Raw genomic sequence first — 18,124 nt, 5'->3', positions numbered from 1 at the left:
CACAGTGCTAAGCAGCGACTATCTGACTTCATTAGTCCCGGCCAAAGAAGCTTCAGCTGGGCCCTTTTGGAGACAGCCTGTTTTCATGGCCACGGTTCTCCTGCTGTGAGATACACTTGCCTGAAAGTCTAAATGGTGCACGGCCAAAAGACCAGGCCCTGGAAGGTTCTCATCATTCTCTGATCATGCTGGGTTGGCCATGAACAGCACTCAGCATCATGGAGAATCCCCCTGCTTTTCTGCCTGCCGCTTGATTTATACCCAAAGCCTCGTGACGAAGGCAATGCAGAGCTTAGCCCGCGAGCCCCACGGTACGTTATCCAGTGGCAAAACGAGGCTTGACTCGGGCACCTGCATCTGCACATTGGACCTGAAACTTCTCTGGAGCACATCTGAAAAGCCACCCCGCACGCAAGAGGGAACTGCAGGAAATCCAGCTCTGTGATGTGTGTATTGCACATGTTTGCACACACATGTGCACACACACACACAAGCACAGAGGGGAGAGAGGGGACCATTTTCAAGTGCATCAAAAAATGTGCAGTTGCCTGGCTCTGTGCACAGGTTCGCCCAGTTCGGGAGACTTGAGGGAACGATGAATTGCGAGCCACTCCCAGGCCCCCAGCCATTTGCCTGGCTTTGAATGCCAAGCAAGTTCTGCACATCTGGGGAACCTTGATGGCTCAGCTGGCTGGGTGCTTGGAGCCCTGAAGGCCCCTGCACAGGAATGGGCTGTGCTGAACCCCGTTTCCTGAGCAGAGGGGATCCTGGAGAGCACGTGGATGCACCTGAGACGCAGGCGGGAGCTGGGGCAGCCTCAAGCCTCAAGTTGGCGGCTTGCCTGCACAGGGTCTAGACTGAGGCGAGTGATGCTGGCAGGGCCGCCCCCTCCCCAACTCAGCACCCCACCTGCAGAGGGGGGTCTCAGAGTGGTAGCCCTTGGCCTGGCACCCGGGACTCCCCCCCCCCACTCCCATCTTGCAACCTTTGGTGAATCCCCTTCCTTCTTGCTAGAGATCATGGCTAGATTCTGGTCGAAACCTTGCCGGGGGTGGGCGGAGACCTTCCGAATGGCTCTCCACCAATGCTGGTCCTGCCGGATTAGAAGCTGGCGGGGCAGAGGTGGAGCCAGCCTGAACTCCCACAGCAGAGGGTTCCGTGCAAGAACGAGCTTGCCAGAAGATGGGCTCGGGAGCAAAACTGGCAAGCGCTTTCAGGCGCCTGCCAAGAGCATCCCTCACTGCTGAGCCAACTCTGAGTCAGGCCAAGGGAGTTCACCAGCACCCCAGAAAGCAGGCTAGGAATACACCTTTCAGGACACATGGTCTGTGCAGTCGGAGGAAGAGCCAGTGCCCAAGAGGCCTGCGCTCCGGTTGTGCTAGAGCTGGCACCACCTTCGTGGCTGCGGTCCAGAGCCGTGCAGGCCCTGCCGCCTCCCCTGCCACTGTGTGTCTTCCTCCGGGTCTTCTTCGGGTTCTCTAATGTGGCAGCAGCGAAAGCAGCTGTCTAGGTTGCAAAGCATTTGCCGTGGGGAAAGATGTGCGTCTGTAGCAGTGGAGCTCAGAAAGGCGACGTTCTTCCCATGCTCTCTTGTGATGAAATTCTGGGTTTTCCAGGCCAGCTCTAGGAGCGCTTCCCCATCTGTTCTCTTCACGTTGCAAGGAGCAAAGCACGTGCCCAGACGGAGGGCTCGCGCCTGTCAGCCCCAAGCAGCCTCTGCTCGCAAAGCCGCTGTCCAGCCTGCACAGCTGGCCTCACTTGCAGGCCTGGGAGTGCAAGAGCAGCAGGTGTTCGCCGTTGGGTTTGGGGCTACGCTGGCAGAGCTGCCCTGCCCGGGGACCCAGGCGTGAGATCGCAGGCGCAAGGGTCACTTGAAGGGCCTTGGCCTGAGGCACAGAGCGAAAGGGAGATGCTCCGCAACTGGAGGTGTCAGGCTAGTCATCCGATACTTGGTGTCTGCTGGCTAGCAGCAGATAGCAGGGCTCCTTGCCACCGCCGCCTCCCCCTGCCTGCCTGCCTGCCTGCCTGCCTGCCTGCCTGCCTGCCTATGCGGCACAGTTCTGCTCAGCCTGGGTGTTCAGGCCCCCTGGCCCCGCTCCTGGCTCTGGAGCAGCAGGGAAATGAGCTCCGGGCTGGCCGCCAGGGCTGGTGCCACTGGTGACATCTTGGCAAAACTGCGGCCTGGATCTGAAAATCCTGCTGCATTTTTATTAAGGCCGATCCGGTTTGCTGGAGCAGCGAAGGCAGCCTGGCTGGCCAGCCAGCTACCTGCTGCTGCACAGGTGGCCCTGGTGGCCATTGAGGGAAGGGCTGGTGCACTGCCTGGTCCTGGAGCAAGGTCCCCCGGCCGGTTGCTGCCCCTCCAGTTTCAGGTGGGCAGCAGGCTGACCAGACAGTGGCTGCGCCAACGTCCCATCCCATCACAGCATGGCGTGGCCCAAGCTTGGCTGTCATGTTGCCCAGCACGCCCCTGGCGGGGGGGAGAGGGGAGAGGGATGGAATCAGCAGATGGAGTGCCAAGGGCAGGGTGGGGTGGACACCCTTTCGAGGACCCTGCAGGCCAGGCAGCTCTCTTCCCCGTGCCTTTCCGTGGCTGATGGGCATCCGATGGCATGCTTGTTGCAAAATCTGAGTGACCTTTTTCATGCACACACACTGTGGTTACCAAAGTAGTGAGAAGCTTTCTGCCTTGTGTGCGGCTGGTCTCTGTTGCTCCCCGGAAGAGTCTCCACCAGCAAGTGGAGTCCTGGTTGGGAGCTGGAAGACCTTTTGGGCTTGCTATTTTCAGCACCCGGTGGTGGCGTGTCTATATTTAGTGGCTGGCGATACAGCTTCAGCCTTCCTGCATGTCGCCCTGGGTTCTTATCCATTTTGTTCTGCAAGGCTTCAGAAATTCTGCTGCGGCCCTTTCCTATTCACAGTGGGAGAGACCTCCCCAGGCCCCCAGGGGCATCTCTCAGGTGAGATCCCATTGGCATGCATGCAGGAGGAAGTGAGGCCTGCTGCAGCCTTCACAGAGAAACCCAGCATTCGAGCTTCTGCTATGGGAGCATTTCCCAAACCTCAGAAAGGCGGTGCAATGTTTGCATCGGAGCAGGAAGCTCCCTGCAGAGTGGCTCTCTTCTCCTTTTCCAGTGGGATCCAGCAGGGGTGGGGAATCTCTTTCAGCCCGAGGCCAAACTTCTGAAAATAAGCTCCCATTCAGTGTTGCTTCAGGTAACAGCCCCCTTTGTCACCTGCTCCTTCTGCATCCCTTTGCGTTGCTTCCCCCTTTCCTGCCCCCCTTCCACCGCATTCTTGCCCTGCTTCCCCCTGCAAGCCTCTCCAGTGGCGGATGCCGGTGCCGGGAGGGGCTGGCGGTGGTCACCAGGACAGGCCAGTCTTTGGAAGGCACGGCAGCCTGCACGGAGAGGGGAACTGAGGTGCACGAGCGTTGAGCTCCTGCGTGCCGCATGACAGACTCCCCACAGCCCCCCTTTAGACCCACTCGTGCGACAACACGAGCAGCAGCACCGGCAGCAGAAGTTCAGCTGGTGCAGTTCAGCTGCCTCAGGCATCCCAGGGTCTAGAGGGGCCGTGACTCTTCCCCTCCCTCTGGGACATGGGCATGCTGACTGATGGGTTGCCAGTGGAGACTGCACATGCCCAGAGGTTGCCTCTCTGTTTGGAGGCGAGGGTCCGCGTCCGGCCCCTGGCTCCTCCATCGAGCCTGCCTGAGGCTGGGCTCAGACGCAGGCACCAGACGCGAAGGCGAGCTGGCGAAGGACGTAGCCCTGCTGGATGCCGTGCACTGGACCATTCAGGCAGGGGTGGCTGTTGCGGTGAAGTGCACAGGGGTGCCTGTGCTGCGAAGGCAACGAGCCAAGGAGATGTTAATTATACCATGGACATGACCTGAACTGGAATCTGAGAAGTCGTTAAATTAGGGCTCCCATTAATTACACCAGAGCTCTGCTCTGAGCCAGAATCCATCTGCCGGCTTGCCTTCTAAAGTGTGTTCACCAGGGACTGCAAGAGTGAAAGCTGTCTTCCGAGGAGGGAGCGTGTTTCCCATTGTAACTGCCTCAAACATTTTGCGTCAGTAGGACAGGAAGCATGTCAGGCTCGCCTTCCCTTGTCACCAAGCTCATTTGACGTGCAAATCAGGGCCCTGCATGTGATCCCACGGCTGATATGTGAGCACTATATTCAGAAATGAGTGGCGAATGAGCTCAGTCTGACTCACCACAAGGTCCTTTCAGAACATTCTCAGAAGTTCAGCCTCTTTCCAAGCTTTCCGACAGAGGCAGCGGCAACCAGCAAGGCCAGTGGCTGCTGATAGCCTCCTCCAGGAAATCGGCCCACCCCCTCTTAGCACCACCCGCCTCTGTGGCCTTCGCTGCTTCCTGGGGCTCTGAACCCCATAGTTCAACCTGTCCTGAACCTCCCACCCATCAGCTTCATGGGGTGGGAGAGGAAAAGCAAGGGCCCCCTCCTCACTTTCTCCTGCCTGCTTTCTATTCCTGCTTCCTCCTATTAATATCTGAAGCCACCTTTGATCTCACAGCCGGGTGTGATTCACGTCCCTGGTTTGGCTATTCCCATTATGAAAATTTGCCACCTTCACAAAATTGCACTGTATTCAGGACGAAATGTCATAATATTTTGATGACTGTAGAGGTTGGGTCGTTTCCTGTTTGCCTCCAGTTTCTTATTCTGTATGTTACATGGAGGAATACGGTGCCTTTTCCCCTGGGTGCTCATGGAGCCTAGCAGTTTTGCTTTGGGAAAGGGGAGGCTGGCTTTGTCCAGACCAGTTCCTGGGCAAAAGGACTAGTTCTGCTGAAGAACGAAAAGCACAGAAATGTTGTTTAAACACGTGCGTGTCTTAGCCAGTCTCCTGTGCTGGTTATTCTCAATTTCACTGCTCCCATCGTTGTCTACAGATTGCACCAATTTGAAATAGGGAAGTGCTTGGCACCAAGGCTGCTGCCCGGTCCCCAAAAAGACACACACTCGGTGCGTCCGCAGACTGTTTTCTGTTTCTTGCATTCTGTTTGTATACACTTTCCCTCGGGTGGCATTAGCAGTGGGTTGTGTTGATACACTGAATCTCAGATCTTTTAACTTAAGCAGCTTTGCTAGAATGTGTCCACCCGCAATGGATTTACATCTAGGAAATGTAAATAATTAATGTTTATTATATAATGTAATTATCCTAAAAATGTAAATAATTAGGATAATTACATCTAGGAAAGAACCGCACAGCAACAGGAATATTTATGAGTGGAGGGGAAACCTATAGGATGTTTGCTGCATTTACGACTGGGTGGGAATGAAAGAGGCTGGGGATGTTTGCTTATTTATTTCGTATAAAAATAATTATATTTTTATACGAAAAACTGTAGCATTTTGTAGTGGCCCAACCAAGAAAACGGCCTGCTCGCAGGACAGAAAGCGAAGCAGTGGTTCTCCCTTCGGGTTCAAGGGATGCCGGAGAAAACAGCGCTGTCTGGGCAGTCCCACCTGATCCTGCTTGAGCGCCCAGCCGTGCTGTTGTACGTTGCCTGTGCCTTCAGGCAGTTCACTAGGCAATGCCTTGGTGTGCGGGAGGGGCTTTCGCAGGCATTTATAGTGCTTCGAAGGCACACCTAGAGGTACGTTAAAAGTGGGCAGGCTCCGAAGCCTGTGCAGACAGATTCTTCCCCCTTCTGCAGGTTTCCACCTCAAAAAGTGAGCAAACCAAGACCTATTTTGTGTTTAATTACCTGCCCTGTCATGCCTTTTGCTGCCCAGCTTTGCACCGTGGAGGGTTCAGGCAGGCCCCTTTTGCGGTCCTCCCCGCCCCACCTGTTCCCCCTCCCCACCCCTGGGTGGAAGCGCTGCTGCGAAATTCCCAGAAGGTGCAGCCTCTGCCTTTTGCAAGGCCCCTTCCTGCTGTTCGTAGCAGCCAGGGGTCATTTGCTGGCGGTTTTGCGATCGGAATCGATTGTGCAGATTCGGTCACTCGACTTGTTCTGCCTAATTTGCCCTTCTTCCAGAACTCATGCTGGAAAGGGTTTTTAATTCTTTAATTGTTGAATTGATTGATTTAATCGTTTTAATTGTGTAAACCGTGGTGTGATTTTTAATGAATGATGGCATAGGAAAAAATATATATTCAGAGGGTGAGGGAAATGCCTCCCTGTCCAGCTGCGTTCCGCATCCAGCTGTCCTCCGTACCTTTTCAGACCTTCCCTTCATTTGCTCCTTCCTCTTTCCCCCCAGCACAAGCCCTTTATTCTGCAGCCATCTGCTTCATCTGGCATTGTGCATGGACTCAAAAAAGCCTCTTACTTTCTGCCGCAGCGAACCAGGCCTTCCCTTCTCCCCGTACACATTTGCCCAAGTTGCCAGAGAAAAACCAGGGACCTGCCAATGCTGTTTGCCAACACACAGCATCAGAAGAAATTGTTTTCAGACTCTCTCTTCATAAGACTACCAGTTTCCTTGCTTTTCCAGTCAGGTATCGCTTTATGTGCATGTGACTATGTCACTCTTAGATGCCGTCAAGCAGTCTCTGCCGTGGCAAGTCCGCAAATGAGCCATCTCCAAGACACCCTGCCCTTGACAGCCTTTCCCAGCTCTTTGTAAGTTTAAGGCTGTGACTTGCTTTATGGAATGGATCCATCTCCTAGCTGGTCTTTCCCTTATTTTTACAGGCCACCAAGTAATGTGGTTTACAGTATTAAGAAAGGAAACACACGGATGCACGTGTGATACACAAATACAATATCAAAACAGCAAATTACAAAACAGCAAATTGCAGGCTGAAACGTTTTGACAAAGCAGATAAGACAATTAAATGACTGAAAATGGTGCTTAGGCCCCAGCACCAATGGCTGCAGCCGGCTGACGAAGGAAACGCCTCCATTTCCTCGCTGGTGCTATTCCAAGGCAGGGTTGCCAGGCACCTGGCAGCTCTTCAGCCAGGAGGCCCCAAATTCGTACAAAATCAGGGCCAGCCATTCTCAGGTGAGAACTTCCATGAAAATGTTACCTTCTGCGTACAAGTGTGAGACCATTTGTGGTTACAGCGGCACCGATCAGTTTAAAACCTGCTTTAGAAAGGCTTTTCTTCCCTTTCAGTGGCAACCAGAAGAGCAGAGTCCTCTTGCTCTCTGGTCAGCACCATCTACCCTACCCCAGTTGCTGCAGATGTGGAGCTGGGCTGCTTCCCAAAGGGGCTTAGAATGTTTTTTTAAAGCAAGGAGGAATTGGAACTGCCTCCCCCAAAAAGTCCACAGGCTGAATAAATCACCCCCACAGCTTCCCAGTGGGGAAGCAAAGGGGCAAGGGGAGGTTTGGCTCCCCAGCATTTGCAGCAGCGCAAGCAGGCGTCATGTCGAGAAAGGACCAGGTGGGCTGCCAGGCCCTGGGCAACGGGATCATGCGCCTTCCTGCCGGAGGGCCCTTCCTCAGCCCACCAAGCTCTGTGACCGCCCCGAGGAAAAGACTGAGGCTGAACCTCGTGTGTGCTCACTCCCTGCGTAAATTGCTTGATATGTGAAGGTGTACAAAAGGGGGGGAGTTGAGATCTCTCCTTGTGAAGATTGACAACTATGCAAGTGTTTGCAAATTTTTAAAATGCAGGGGAAGTTAAGGGGTGAGGTAAGCACTGGGAAGAACGGATTCAGAAACAGCCTTGTCTCATCGCCACTGTGAAACACAGAGGTTAAGAGTCAGGCCTTTTGACAGCCAACAGTTCGAAGTGGTGATGGACTGATATCGCTCAGGCACTGACTGGCCGTGGGTGCCTTCTTCCTCACACCGAGTGCCGCTGCCATCCTGCCACAGCTCATGACCGTGTGGGTCGCCTCCGAGGGCTTCTTTGGCGTGGCACAAGCCCTGCCATATCATCCTTCGTAGCACAGAGCACGCATTGCCAGGTGCCGGATCCTTCTTGATTGCAACTGCACTCAGTGCTGCAATTTATTCATTTTGGTTGCTGCATGTGAATGTTTTGATCTGGCCTGCCCTGCCTTGCAGGCAGTCATATGAGAATCCCAGGAGCCGATTTTGCAATCCTAATCCTATGCAGCTCCACTCCAAAGCATATCCTGTGGTGCAAGTGATGCTTATCTCCGAATGTGTTTAACATCAGCAAGTTCGAGATTTCTGCAGTGCAACCGATGTGGCAACTTGGTTTTGAATTTTGGCAATGCAGGTTTTGTAGATTTCATCAGCCCTCTCGTGTTCCAGGCAGTCTGGACTCGCCCACCTGTGGAAAGTTGTCCAGATTCCTTGCAAGGAAGCAGTGCTGTCCCACGGCAGGGAACAAAGAGAGCCCACTAGGTACTGCTGAAGTTCAAAGCGGGGGGAGACTTGCCCCACATGACCGACCCTTCTAAGGGATTCTTCTGGGGCTCCATGGAAGAGCCTTCCGGAAACCATTCCGCTTCACAGGGCAACTGGGAAGTGCCTCACGGGGTGCCTGCCCACCAAAGTGAAGACCCAATGCTCATGGGAAGCAAGGTTACTGGAAAGGCATGAAGACGAACCTCTTCTGCCATGCGTTATTCTGCGGGTGCAGCAAAGGAGCGCTTTGTGGGAGCACTGCAAGAAGCACTGCCTCTTTAGTGTCTTGTGGGTCTTTAGCAGCTTGGAAGACGGGCGGGTCAGTCCTCCCCAAACCCAGCCTGCTCCAGGGAGCTGTCACGCGCGGCCAGTTGCGTGCGATAGCAGTGCAGGATAACTTCCAGGCATCTGGCTGACGATGTGCTGGACACGCTGGTGCAGCAACCTCAGCTGGAAGCGGATTGTAGTTATCTGATTGCCCCCTGTAGTTCAGAGCGAGCTTTTCAGTCTTGCTACCGCCTGTCAGAGTAGAATAGCCTCCGAAGCAGTGGACTGATGAATGGCCGAGCAAAGAGTTGGACCGGGTGTTTCACATCCTGGCGCTTTAGTCTCTGCAACTTTCTAGCTTCAGCTCAGAGCATCTGTTTATGAGTCTTCCTTGAGGATGCGTGGTTCCTATTGAAGAAATGGGTGGCTTTGCGCCTTCCAAGCTGCCCGGCAGGCAGGCTTCGCAGCAATTGGGCTGGTTCAAAGTCTCTGGCTGAGCTGGCCCACAGCCTTCCTGGGTAGCTGAGGGTCTGGGAGAGGAGACTCTGCTGGGGGTGTGCCTTGAGACGAGAGACCCCGCACCCTTTGCTGGCGTCCTGTGATGCCCGCGTGACGTTGCACTGCAGATTGCCCTCGCATCGTCAGCACCTTCCCCGTAAGGGATGCAGCCCTGGAAGAGGCCCCGAGCTGCCAGCTGCGTGGAAGTGGAAGGGGTGCCGGAAGCTTCTCGGCACTGCTGCTGTTCATGAAGCAGCAGGCAGAGAGGAGGATGCGCAGCTGTCCGCAGAGTTTCCAGGTCGGGCTGCACCGTTAGCGGGTGCAGCAGCCCCAAATCTTTGTTCCTCTCGTTGTGCTGTTTTTCTTTGGCTGTTCTGAAGTGTGGTGGCGGCAGCCCCATTGCTGGCATGCTGGCTGTCATTTTGTGTCTCCCATTGCTGGGGGAAGTGGCAGAACATAGTCTGATAAAATTCTGCAGTACCGCCCTTTATTCCGGAGGACCCAGGAAAGAAAATGTGTGCTTCCAGCAGCATCCTCCTGCATTTCCAGCCCCGAGCACAACCGTTGCCTTCAGAATTGATGCTGCCTATGAAGGTATAGCACTGGGCTTCTAAAAACCTGCAAGTGCATTTGAAGTCCTGGGGACAAGAGCTTTCTGAGTGGAGCTTTTTAAAGCAATGCAAGGACCATCTGTCTGCAGGAGGAAGGCGTGCTGGACGGAGGCTGGGCACGAGCCCTGCCCCCTCCTGCTCGATCCACGGCTCGGGCTGGGCCTCAGGCTCAGGTGGGCCTCCATGGCCAAATGCTGCGGCGCCCAGAGCCTGGCTTCCGTCTAGCATTTACAGGGCTGCTTTGACAGGGGGCACCGAGCCACGAGGCTGCCCTGAATCGCAGGCTGTGATCAGCACATCGCATCACTGCTGCACTGTTGTGACACTCGGCTGCGTTGGGCTCATTGATAAACTGTGCCGGGGGCTCCGCTGGGCTGTTCCTATGGATTGTGCTCGGCGTCTCTCAGCGCTTGCTGTTGTTCCCGGCAGAGACTGATGCCCCCCACCCTTCCTCCTCTCGTTTGTTCACAAGCTGAATTGCAGCGTCGGTTAATGAGTTCTGACTGGGATAATAGTGATAATTGCGTTTAATTCCTTGGTGGCACCCAGTGCAATGACTTGTGGCGAAGAAGCAGCACCTGTTTCAACAGCACAAGGCTCCGTCCGGAGCACGAGCTGCTGCTGGACTTAGAGCAGTGTGGAAACGGGATTCTTCTCACCTGGGCTTTGCACATGCTCTGATCCGGAGCAGGAGTGGTCAGGGGCACGGGCCCCTTTCCGCCCCCAGACTCTCAGCACCGTGCGGCCAAACTTCCGCACAACACGAAGCTTCGTCTCTTGCCGTCCTAAGCATGCTGGCGGCGTGACTCCCCTTTGGCTGCTTCACCTGCATTAGATCCTCTCTGGAAGGAGTCCAGCCCAGCAGTGGACGCTGATGGTGCTCGGGAGCAGTGAGCAGGGTCCAGGCCATTTGGCCGACTACCTGCATCGGTTGCTCTGGCTGGCGCCAAGAGGGTGCCAAGATCAGCCTCCCCAGGGCCTTTCTCGCCTCCTAAAGTGGGAATGTCCAGGATCGGGATTGGGACCAGGGCTTAGGGCATGTGTGCAAAGTGGGGGGGGGGGGTCTCCCACTGAGCTGTTGTCCCTTCCTGCTGGGCCGCGTCAGGGAGTACTAGGGTTAATATTGCCTTTAAAAAATCCAGAGTCTCTTCTTGTGAATGCTGATGATTTTCAAACTGGAGCACCAGGGCTGCAGAATAAGTGGGTTTGTACTAACCCATGGTGGGTTTCGCAGGGCGGCTAGTGCTTGGCTTATAACCCACCCTGACCACCCGTGGCTTGTGGTGGGGTTGTTTGACCCATGGAGATGGGAATCATCCCCTCCGCTGCAGAATGGCTTGCACAGCAGCAAGATGCCCCTGCCAGTCTTGCCAGGCTGCCCCAGCAAGTACCGCTGCCAGCCGGCAGAGCACATGGGGGCAGCTGGTGGAGGCTGCCATGGTTACAAGCTACATATTATTTACTCATAAATAAAATTGTGCAGGGCGGGATTGCAAAAACCACTTGTCAAGCCAGCTTCCACAATTCTGATTTAGCCATCCACAATCTGTCCCAGTGGCACTTTGGGAGGGCTGGCCAGAGTGGCTGAACACGTAGCCACCCCTCCCCTCTCCCCCCTCCCTCTCTCTTTCTCATTCTCACCATTCTTCTTGCTGTTAAGGCCATCAGGTCCTCCCTGAGCGAGGGTGACCATATGAATGAATACCCTTCAGATTCCCTGTCTTTGACAGCCTGCGCAGCCCTTGGGTGGGTGCATCCTTCATTCCCTGCAAACTCCACTTTGCAAAAACTTTTGTGAAAGACAGATCGATACCTAAATATATGCACTTTGCTTGCCAGCTGTGCAGGACTGCGGGCAGCAATAGCTGTGCCTGCCAGGCAGCAGCAACCCTGATAGCAAACGGGCAGAGGGGTGCAGCCCATAAAATCCAGAGGAAGCCCACCCTGGCCACCCCCTAAGTAGACCTGCTTGCCTGTCCATTGGAAGCGTTTGACATGTGTCAGTCCCACCTGCCATACGTGTGTCCACAGATCGGGGACCCAGATTCCCATTCCCAGGAATCTCCAGGTGCTGCTTGCACCCTGAGAAAATGTAGGATCAGGGAGGAATCTGGTGGGAGAGAGCTGGGAGGAACGGCTTCAGATGTCTGTGGAATCGTCCTTGGGAGATGTTCCCGCCTCAGCCCAGGCTTGGCCGCCTCACGTCAGCTCAGAAACTGTAGCAACGTGGGGCAGACATACGGAGAGCTGAGCTTTCTCCCAGAACCCTGGGTCATTGCTGCAAGGTGGCTTGTAGCTCCTGCTTGCAAAGATTAATCCTGCAGAAAAATGCAGAAGAGAAACTGCCCCCTGGGCAGCCCAGATGGCCTTTCTGCAGATAGCTAAATTGAGGTTGCAAAACCCACCTGATAGGCGACTTACATGATCTCCAAGGGGGAAAAACTATTCCATGGCAAAACAAGCCACGGCAAGTCAGTATCGAGCAGCTCGCGATTGCAGTGGGGCGGGAAAGCAGCCAGGCTCCTCCGACACCCAGGGGAGGACCGAGTGTCTCTGCCAGTCTCCTTTGGGGCCCATGACAAGGGTCTAGGCTTGGGGTGCCATTGCCCCCAACCCGCTGGGCCACTGAACTCTCAGCTTCAGTGTCAAGTTTAGCCTCCTTTCTTTATACTCCAGTGTTTGGGAAATCTTTACACGAGGCTTGCTTGGCGTTGAATCTTAATGGGGATTCTGCCAAAAAGTTAGGTTCCCTTCAGGGTTCGAAATTGTTTCATTAATACGACCAAAGATTTGTGGCAGGTGTCCAGTCACGTTGTTTCAATTTACCTATTCAAAGCAGGATTCTGCCTCTTTTGTAATGCTATTAAAAATGTAATACACTTCCCTTGTGCAATGCTGTGGAGTTCAGCAGATTAGAAGTGAATTGAGTTGGCTTATGAGAATCAACAACACCTTGGAAAGTATTTCCATTTGCAGTGTCAAGCTTCTGTGGAAAGTCTGTGCAGAAAAATAGAGACACCACCCAGAACTTCGTGGAGCTTTTCAGACTCAGTTTGCCCTCAGTGCACAATTGTTAATTGCAACAACCGTGCTCACACCCAGGTGAGAAGAGGTCGCCACAGATCAAATGCCTCAGACAGAACTTGCTGGCTATTCTATATTGCCTCCCAGGAGTTAGTTCACACTTATAATTGCCTCATTGTCAAGTGATGTCAATGGAGGGTGAATGAAAACAGTTTCAGTATTTGTCTTCCAGTGGTTATTTTCAAACTTTGCCTTTGCAAATGAGAGATTCACACTTGCACTGGAGTATTGGTCATGCTCAGTATCTATGGAGAAGTATTTTTTTTTATTTACTCAGGTTTTTTAAGTAAATATTACAGGTTTAATATTTTAATCTGTTTTAAAGGTTTCTTCTCCACTTTCTTGTTGTGAGTAGGCCTTTATATTTTTCTGATGCTCTACATCAGTTGCAAAACAGCACTGATTTGGATTTAGTTGAATTGTACGATGTTTCAGGATTCCTCCAATTTGAACCACTCAGAAATGAAAGCAGAACCAGGCACAGTTCAGAAATCTGTGCATTTCAGGACCTGTGATACACTCCACACAACAGAACAAATGCATCCTATTAAATCCACACACTTGGAAAATGTGCAAGGACAATGCATGCATTTTCGAAAGTGTCCAAACATGCTTTATTCAGTGGGTGGAAATATCCAAAATGTGTGCGATTCAAAAAAATGCTCACAGAATGTGCACATTTTTAAAACATGTCAAAAAGAACCCCCTTTTCACTCTATAAGTGCTTGGTTTGCACAGAAACCGCATGGGACAGACTTGGCAGTGAGAAATGTGGAATTCCATAGAATTGGACTAGGCAGGAATGTCCATCCTTATTCAACGTGACTTGAGAATATGAGAAGGTTATATGTTTAAAACTGAGAGCAAGCCCAGCCGTGGGTGGCAATTTATGTGGCTTCCTCCTTTCAGATGTAATGATGGAGTTGCTTTTATCTCAGCACGAACACTCCCAATTGAGTTGAGGAGAGGCGCACGTGGGAGATGCTGATTTTATCCTCAATTGTCGATCAGAAATCATGCCAAGGGGTTCCCCTTCCCACGAGTCTTCCAGCGTCAGGGTGTCAGTGGGGAGCTGCTCCGCAGGCTCCAAGTTCCTCATCCCTGGTCTGGAAGGACCAAAGCCCTGACTTTAGATAGGGCATCTCCACAGCTGATGCTCCGGCTCTGTACAGATAATTAGTGGATGCATCAGCTCGTTGCCCAGTGCAGATGTTCTGAGAATAACCATTAAAATAAATGCATCCCCTAATTTTAGAGCTTTAATGACATCACTGCACCAGCAAGTGCTTTGTACCCGTTGTGGCTCTTGACATCGGGAAGACTGATCACTAATTGCTTGCCAAATGGAAAGTCCTTCAGAACAAGCCTTGCCATCAAGCAATTGAGAGGTTTTCCAAACACTGAAATGAGAGGGAGGGCAAGCAGGGATGCTCAGAAGGAAATAAAAGCTTTTTACAGTTCTGTATGTTTTAAAGGGTGGTTAATTGAGTGCGCAGTTTATTCTGAAGTGCTTAGAACAAGTCAGCCTGAAAATAGTAAGCGAAAGAGGGAGATTTGTGCAGACATATTTCTGTTTTTCAGAACTGTAAGTCTTCTCTTCAGTTGTCCCCTGTGAAGTCTTTTCCACATAGCATATCTGAGCCTCTCAGCTAGCAGAGACTGACCAAGACAGAGATCTTGGAGGAATGATGTCAGTCCAGGGTGTGGCTGCTGCACAAAAGGCCAACCGTTCTTTAGGTAGAATTATAAAAATAATTGAAAATAACATTGCCTCTCCCACAGTGGCCTTATGCACGTTTTTGTGCAAACAGAGTTCCACATGCCATTCTGATCACTGCAGCAAAAACTGGATATTGCAGAGGTGGAAAAAGTGCAGGAAATGGCAACTAAATTGATCAAGGGGGTGGAGCAACTTCCCTGCAAGGAAAGGATACAACAACTGGGACTGCTTAGCTTAGGAAGACGTGGAATGAGAGGGGACAAAAGAAAGCTGTACAAAAGTATCCATGGTGTACAGAAAGTGGAGCTGGAGATATTTTCCTCAGTCTCCCAGAACTATTGACCCCAACGGGGCGATCCCATGGAGCTGGTTGCCAGACGACTGGGGACAGGTTGAAAGGGGAGGCTTCCTCACACAGCGCAGAACTAAACTATGAATTCCCGTCCAGCCAGTGCAGTGGCGGCCACCAAGCTGGCTGGCTTGCAAAGGGGTTGGCAACTTCATGGAGGAAAGGCGACTGAGGGCAGCTCAGCCGGATGGCTCCACGTGCCACCACTTGTGGGGGAACTTGGGGAGATAGGGGCTCTTGTGCTTGGGGCGCCCTGTGAGCAGCTGGCTGCCCCCATGTGAATGGAAGCCAGACTAGGTCGACCCGGGCCTGATCCATCACGGCTCTTCTTGGGTCATCCTGTATAGTCTTGCTCTGATTATCCAGGGCTGTAAAAATATCCCCTGGAGAGTAACTTCTCTCTGCAAAAAAGTGCAGGATGGTTTGTGTCAGGTTTAGTCTTTAGGGTGCTGCATGAATGGTTTTGCTGCAGCATCCAAACCTGACTGTTGTCCCTCGGTGCTTCATTGTGGCATCCTACACAAGACAGGTGCGTTTTCTTCACAGTATCACAGGCATCTCGGGGACACTCCCAAAACTCTCTGCTCCACCAGCCCCACAAGTGGGGTGCCGGGATTCCAGAAGCTGGTCCCATCTTCTCAAGGCACGTGTTTGGGAAAGATCGCCCCCTCTCTGTGCAGCGGCCGTGCTTGTCCAGCTGCCCATCCGTCCTCCCTCCGGAGCCGAGAGATTTCACATGGCCTGCCTCTTGTGCTTCCGTTCCCCTCCCTCATCAAACAAGTGCCCTTAAAGCTGATAATGAGGGAAATGAGAGAAATCGCGGGGCGGGGGAGAGGAGAGGAGCTGCCGAGAGCTGGCCGCGTTAAAAGAACTTGCTGAAACATTGCATTAATGCACTCAGGCCCCATTATGCTGCTCTCCTTCGCAGCCGAGGGTCTTGAGTGTTATAAGCAGGTTCTAATAAGGGCAATTACAAGGTTGGGGCTTTTTTGTTTCTGCTTTTTGTTTTAATGTGTGGTTGTTTTCCAGGCCTGGGCCTCAGCATCACACCATGCCTCCTGAAAGAGGCAGTGACTTGTTAGAAGAGAAAAGCACCATAATGACTTCTATACAAGGCCCTGATTACAGGTTGTTGTGATTTGGCGGATGGAGGTCAACAGTATCAAACAAAGAGCACCATTGTGCGACGCCAGGCGGCCTGGGGAGGGCGAGGGCAGAAGAGCAGGTGGGAGGCCTGGCTGCGGGAGTCGCAGTTGCCTGGGATACCTCCTGATAAGGACCGGCTGCGAGGACCTCTTCTGGGAAGCGGCACTGTGGCTGCTGGAGGCGTGAGTGGAAGGGGCTCGGGGCCGGCCAGCCCGGGACCTCGTCTTTGGCAGGGGTCGGTCACCACATCCCGGGACAGCGCCAGCCTCTTCTGCCTCCCACAACGAGTCTGCCACACGCTGCTCTTCCTTGTGGCCGCTGGGGCGCCCACGTACGGTTATGCACCCGGGCAAGGCAGCCGTTGGGAACATCCTGGCTTAAACGGGGTTTTAGCTCTGGGCATGGCTCTCGTTTCCTCTCAGCTCCTTTTCGCCCACTCCCCCAAATAACAGCCTTTGAATCTTCTCTTGCTTCTTGCTAGTGTGAGCAGAGGCCTTTCTCTCCCTTTCTTTCTTCCGACTTTCCTGTGTCATCGAGTCTGCCTGCCTGCCTGCCTGCCCACCTGCCCACCCTCAGGTGCATAGCCTCCAACAGGTGTGCACCGTGTGGTGGGAAAATAGCATTGACTGAAGGGCACCTTAGCAGACTTCTGAGTCGATTCCTGTAATAAAACAGGCCTGGGGAAATAGATTGGCACGTGACCGTACCTTAAGCTGCACCTAAAAGCCAAAAGTTGGCTCTAGGAGATCCCAACTCAGGCATTCCTGGCCTGCATGGGGTCTGCCCCAGCATGTCACTGGCCCAGCCCATGGAGTAGGGCATATCCTCGACCTGGTCTTTTCATCAGGAGGTGCGGAGGGAGCTCTGCGGAGAGGGGCCCTTCCTTTCTTCCCTTTGCTGGGGCAGATCACTGCCTGCTGTGATCCAACCGGTGGCAGTTTTCCCCTGCTCAGAGGTGGGGAACTTCTCAAGAAGGTCCGAGGCCAATGGACTGGGATGGTTTCTAGAGAGCTCTAGCAGGATTTCTGGCTGAAATGGCTGGCATGTTGAAGCCCTGGTTGAGTTGCCGGACACAGAAACCTCCTGGACAGTGGGCATGATCACATGTAGGGTGTATCCTGGCGCTGAGAATGATAAAAGTGTGAGGGATGGCTTACGTGCAGGTGGAAGACAGCTCCAGGTGGATGCAGTCAGATTCTGGTGTGTGCTTCCCGTTGGGCACATGTATAGGCGAAGAACCCCATCTGACTGTCTCCATCCAATCATCTTTTGGCCAGGTTCGTGCAATTATTTCTGTCCTAGATCCTTGCCTCTTGGCTCATGCAACCAGCAGGGAAGGAGCAACTGGCTCTGCCAGGGAAGCTTCTACTCCTCCTTGTGAGAGGCAGAGGTGAGGCCACTTCTGAAGAAATCCTCCCTTGACCCAGAAGGCCTTGATAACTTTGAGCAGGCAGCAAGTGTCGGCAGTTGGCGGCCACCCATTCCAGAACCTTCCACGGGCAAAGGAGGCTGCCAACTGACTCCAGGCGCTTTTGATAAGAGCGATCCTTTTCAGTCAGGGTTCAACCCACAGAAACAGCCTTGGTTACTTGCTCTGTATGATGCCGTATGCCAGGAAAGAGATGGGGAATGCAGCCGTGCTGGTACTCTGGGATCTCACAGCAGCTTTCAGTACCATCAACAGTGTGCTGACCTGACTGGATGTTTGTGAATACTCCATGACACCACACCACTGTTTTCAGAGACTTCAGCACCACAAGCACTATGCAGTGTAAATAACAATAAGCAGATGCACAATTGCCATTCCAAGAGTGGTGGCAACTGTCTTTTCACCAAGGGACTCTCCGTGAGAGGCAAGTGTACAGAACTCTTGGATGATGGTTTCTCATGTGTATAATTCATGTCCACTGAGCTCAGTGTGAGAGAAACCATCCCGTATGCAGGGGTGTGGTTTCCCCTGTTTCCTCCCCTCCCCTTCCCTCCCTCTCTCTCTCTCTCTCACACACACACACACACACACACACACACACTCACACACATATGATCATTGGGTATGGAATTCAGCATTCCAAAAATCTAAGTTTTCATTTAAAAAACGCTGTGATCTAAAAAACAGACAATATTATTGGCAAA

At 53.0% G+C, this 18,124-nt stretch overlaps 1 protein-coding gene across 1 annotated transcript in view; it reads left to right on the top strand.

Annotated features, from left to right (window-relative positions):
- AR (androgen receptor) overlaps positions 1-18,124 on the top strand; it is a 122,567-nt gene that overhangs the window by 55,083 nt on the left and 49,360 nt on the right. The window lies entirely within an intron of this gene.

The sequence above is a fragment of the Varanus komodoensis genome, unplaced genomic scaffold (assembly GCF_004798865.1).
Source record: "Varanus komodoensis strain SLA01 unplaced genomic scaffold, ASM479886v1 scaffold31, whole genome shotgun sequence".
Lineage (NCBI taxonomy): Eukaryota > Metazoa > Chordata > Lepidosauria > Squamata > Varanidae > Varanus > Varanus komodoensis.
The sequence above is the reverse complement of the archived record's forward strand: the minus strand, read 5'-3'. Positions and strand labels throughout refer to the sequence as shown.